Genomic DNA, 5,292 nt, shown 5'->3' with positions numbered 1-5,292 from the left:
TGCTTCAACCCAAGAGGAATCAGAAGATAAAAAACTGTTTGAGAAGGCCAGAACCGTCAGGGGTGGAGGGAGAAGAAAGGTTCAGGGGGTGGGGGGCTGTTTGGCAACTGGGTGAAGAAATTTCCCTCCCCCTGCTGGGATCCCTCCAGCCCCTCGGGTCTGGCAGAAGGGGGCAGCCTTCAACCCCCCACTGGCAGGTCTGGGGTGCCAGATGCTCCAGGCGGGGAGCTGGAGGGAGCTCACAAAGGCTTGTCCTCCAGGGAGATGACAGCACTGCCCCCCAGCTTCTCTGCCAGAGTGCAGCGGTCCCTGACCTCCTCATAGCAATTTGCTTATAATTCATGCTTGATCCCCGTAAGCTTCTTCTTGATGGCATCGTTGGAGCTGGCATAGATCATTTTGCTCTTAAGAGGCGCAGTCTCAGGAGCTCAGAAGATAAACACCAGGTCTTCCTTCTTGCTCTTCTTGGACTCATAGGTTGTGTCATACAGGGCATAGCGGCAGTCTTTGTCTGGCAGCATCTTGACGAAGGTGGCGCAGGGGTCGTCTACTGTCTTGCCCACATCACCTACCAGGATCTCCTTGCCCTCTTCCAGAATGATGTTCTTCTTGTCTTCACTCAGGCAGAAGAGCACCACCTTCTTGCGCTTCTTTACCTCCTCTGGTGTTGAGGACTTACGTACCTTCATGTCATTGAACACTTTGATGACTCCATCAGAGACAGCCACACCAGAGGCCATGTTTCCGGAAGCTAAAGGAGATAGCAAGATAGCCTGGAAAGATGAGCGGCGCTGCAGCAGCTGCTGGGATCCGACTGCTCTTTTTTTATTTTTATAACAGGTATGAATTCTTCAAATGAAACTTATGTTCTAGTTTAGAGATGTAGATTTTTTTTAATGAGAAACAAAAAAGACACCTTTTTGATATTTGAAGGTGGAGTAGAGTCTTGTTTTCCCCAGATCAGCTTCCTGACAGCTAACCTGTTGGCAGCCCTGGCTGTTGAGTGGTTCACATTCAGCAATGTGACCAGAAGTAATGACTCCAATTCAATAGAGATCAGAAATAATCAGAAGTTATGATTTTTGGGCAGCTGCTTGATGTTCAGTATTAAGCTGCTTTAGCAAATCTCTCCCTTATTCTTGTGGCCAGATGCTATAGAGCATGAAGTAAAGAAAACGTAATATATGCACCCCCTCTCCTTTCACACCTGCTGCCCTGCTACTGCCATAGTGGAAGTCACAGAGATAGGGACCTAACTGAGCTGAGAGACTGACTGAGTTCTCGGGGTCAGAGCTTCAGGGCACCTGCACACCTGGGGTAGGTTACTGGCTAATGTACCAGTTCAATAAATTTCTCTGGCGGAAATCACTTTATTATTGATGACTTGCCCATTCCTGCTGCACAATGGTGATGTATGCCATGTACTGCTGCATTACCAGTTCAATTCTTCTTTTGTCATTCAAGCTCCCTCAGCCTTGACAGGGGCCAGGCAGCTGGTAGGCAGCTGGCGGTCTGCATGATGTCCAGGAGCAGCTTTATTCAGGCTGCCCCTGGGGACTTTATGAAATGGCTCTCAGGGAGGAAACGGAATCTGTCAGTGATGGAAAATGGATGATCACTGTCTAAACATCTAGCAGCGCTCCATCAGTTATAACGTGGCCATCTTTAAATTGCCTTTCTTTAGTGATAGCATTGCATACTGTTTGGAATTAATTTGGAGGTGTGCTAGAGAACGAAGCCTGCCCCGGGGAATCTACCACAATGATATTTATTGTCTTGTTGCTCTCCATTTCTTAGTGTTCTGACACCCATTTTGTAGAAAAGGATGGCCCCATGTGTTTGATGAGGTCTTTTGTATGTTGATAATAGGAACATGGACTTTTTGGTTGATATGATGGCAAAACAAATTTATGATTGAACTTCAATCATTCATGGGGATGTTTTAGCCACGTGGTGTCTGGCATCTACTTTGTGTAATGGTAGAGTAAATTGTCTGCTTGCCTCTGGATTGATTGCAATGATCAGAGGTACTGGCACAACTGGACATAGCCAATGGAACATTTTTAAATTTCAGGTACTTATATTGGCTTTATACCTTTATATCAGAGAATCATCAACATGTACTGATGCTTTGATATCAGCAGAGAAACAGGGCACTGGATGCTATCCCTTTTACTCGGTTGGGACCTTTGGAAGAAGAAGGTTGAGAAGCAGTGAGTCAACTCAGTTTTACAATGGAACTATTTTCAGACTGTTTGGAAGGTAAAGGGTAAGCTTTAGTCTCTACTATGTCTGTGGGAGGTTACAATTAGCTCTGAGAAGTATCTTAGAAATTATTATTTTCATTTTGCTGTTAAGGAAATAGATGTTTCAGAGCCATCGATGACTTGCTCAAGATCAATAAAGTCTATATGTTTCCAAAACCCTTTCTCTTCACTGCAACTCCTACCACTGTCCTTTGGGAGGCTTTTAAAGAAGTATGAGGTGAGATATTTTATGATTAGACTGTGATTAGTGCAGAAGTGAATAATACCTTTTGTAAGTCCTGAAATTTATTCAAATTTGGGAATCCCTTTTAACAAAAATAATACAAAAGACCCCAAAAAGTAAAAATTAGGTTTAAGGCCTTAAAATAAACTAATACAATGAGAGACCCTGAAGATTAAGCTTATTAGCTACATAGCAAATCCACTCCTGAATAAGTGTCAGTAAAAAAGATAAACATCTTTCCAAATATGTTCCATGCCATCCAGGGCTCTTTGAAGTAAAACAGTGTGATGAGGCAGTCCCGCCCTGCACGCCCAATCAGCAGTCAGTCCACTCAAATGGCATGTTGTGGGTGAAACCTAGGTATGATGTCATTGAAGAAGTAGGAGATTGGTGACTGCCGTCAGAAGGAGCCTATGACTCCTGCTGAAAGGACCAATATTTCTAATGGAAAAATGTAAATCTTTTTAGAAGGATTAATTATCTGGTCACATTTATCCAGCATGTTAGAATCATATATCAAAGGAGCTTCAGAGCCGAGTGTTCCATGCCCTTTGAAACAAAACCTACAACAAAAAACAAGTGATTTTAGATTATTCCAAAACTTCTACGCTAGCTTAATGCATGTCTTTTATAAAAATCTTTATAAACATGGATTTCATGTTTTTTTATAAAGACATCCAGAGACTGAATACATTTTAGATCATGATTCAACTGTATATATACATATATTCATACCCATGCATATAAAGATGTGTTTATATCATAAATAATTTGTTCAAATATGTTTATTGAAGAAGGATTTCACTTAATTTCTGGGTACAGAAACATGTTCTACAAATTATCAAAACCAGTAAGAGAATGGACAACGTGAAGTCACTTGACAGTTTCTCTGCCTGGTGATCTTTCTTTCTTCCATCTCATAGTTTCAAACTCGTTTTCTCTCCTATGTCTCAGTGCATTATTATTTTCTCGGAAGGAATAATCAAATTTTTAGCTCTGTAGAATGAAAGTTTTACTCATTTTCTTTAATGAGGACTTCACTAAGCAGGGCAAGGAATTTGGAACAGAAGAGGACATTCCTGTAGCACACAAAATACCGATACTTGTGCTACTACTCATCTGGGCATGAGAAAGACCAGGGTCATTTTGCTGATTTTATGTGGAAGACAAAAATTCCAGGACTGGTATTACATTCTGTCCAGATGAACTTCCTGTCCAGATCAACTAGTAGTGACTACCAACTTTATATGTCTATAGTGGGCTCACTTACATAATTACCTGTAAATATATAATAAGTCCAAATGGTAGGAATCATTATTCCCATTTGAATGAAGCATAGCTCTCTCTTAGCAATGTTAAATGCAATAGTAAGGTCCTTCTCCAATAAAGACTTGAGAGTTGAACACAGGTCTACACTATCAACCTGCCATAGAACCAGAATGAAACTTGTTGATTCTATATAGGAGAAGATCTACTTGGATCTTTACTATGGCTAAGAAATAAAAATATGTCTTATGCATGAAAAATGCAACATCTTCAGTTAAACTGAGTAAGTGTAAATTAAAAAGCTTATTAAATCAAACCCCAAAACCATATATTGGTTTTATGTATTTTTTTCCTTTAGCTATGTTCCTTAAATTTGAGGCATTGACAAAAGGTCCACAAGCATATTATCTTATATAATAAAAGAGAAACATGTAAATTGACTGTCCCTCCTCTACGCTCACCAGCTAATCAGGAGTGGGTATGCAAATTAACCCGGAAGAGATGGCAGGTTAATTTGCATACACAGGCACCAGGTGGAGAGCAAAGCAGGAGAGCCGGCTGCTTGAGGGGATGTGGCTCCCTCAGTCATTCCCCCCAGGCCACTGGGTGGAGAGCAGAGAGGGATAGCTGGCGTCTTGGAGGACTTGGCAGAGTGGGAGGCCATGGGATGGAGACAGAGCAGGAAGGTAAAACCAAGAGCGCGGGGAGCACTAGGAATTCTGGGAATAGTAGTTCTGGTGGCAGCCCCAGGACCCAAAGTGGAAGCCCAGAGTGCGGGGAGCACCAGGAATGCGGGGAATCATAGTTCTGGTGGCAGACAGATCTCCTAGACACTAGAGCAAAGTGAGCCTGGAGCAAGTTACTGTTGTGGTGGGGGATGGAGGGAAAGCAAAGGTGAGAAACATAAATAAAATCAGAGTGTCTAGGAAAAATGAAAGGGAAGATATCCTAAAACTTCCAGGAAATCTCCACCAATGAAGCAAAGAAAAAAAAATGCCTCTATTATTCTGTGAGCAACAAACCAAACTGAGTTGGGGGTCTCAGACAATTCACTCATATGATTGCAAAGACAGACAGAAACTCCTGGATTGGAGAGGGCTCCCCTGAGGGCTCCCAGATTGGAGAGGGTGCAGGTCAGGCTGAGGGACCCCCATACCCCCCAGTGCATGAATGTCATGCACTGGGCCTCTAGTCTCTTATAAAAACTCTTCACTTTTACTTTTTTAAAGATTTTTTTTTTGAGAAATAGGAAAGGAGAGGGAGAGAGAGAGAAACATTGATGTGAGAGAGAAACATCCATCAGCCACATCCTGCATGCCCACTACCAGGAATCAAGCACACAACCCAGGCATGTGCCCTGACAAAGAATGAATCAGCAACTCTTTGGTGCACAGGACAATGCCCAACCAACTGAGTAACACTGGCCAGGGACAATTTTACTTTTGGTTTTTGTTCCTCTTATAGGTAGCTTATAAAGGAGTCCTCTGTGGCTTTATGTTGGTTCTTACATTTATTTAGGAGTGCCATTATAATCCT

At 42.3% G+C, this 5,292-nt stretch overlaps 1 pseudogene across 1 annotated transcript; it reads right to left on the bottom strand.

Annotated features, from left to right (window-relative positions):
- Positions 1-239: 239 nt before the first annotated feature.
- Positions 240-745, bottom strand: LOC308522131 (cofilin-1-like; annotated as a pseudogene). The gene has a single exon. The product of its transcript is annotated as a cofilin-1-like (transcript).
- Between the last annotated feature and the right edge of the window lie 4,547 nt (positions 746-5,292).

The sequence above is a fragment of the Myotis nattereri genome, assembly GCF_964212035.1.
Source record: "Myotis nattereri genome assembly, chromosome: 7".
Lineage (NCBI taxonomy): Eukaryota > Metazoa > Chordata > Mammalia > Chiroptera > Vespertilionidae > Myotis > Myotis nattereri.
This window is presented reverse-complemented; position numbering and strand designations above follow the sequence as displayed.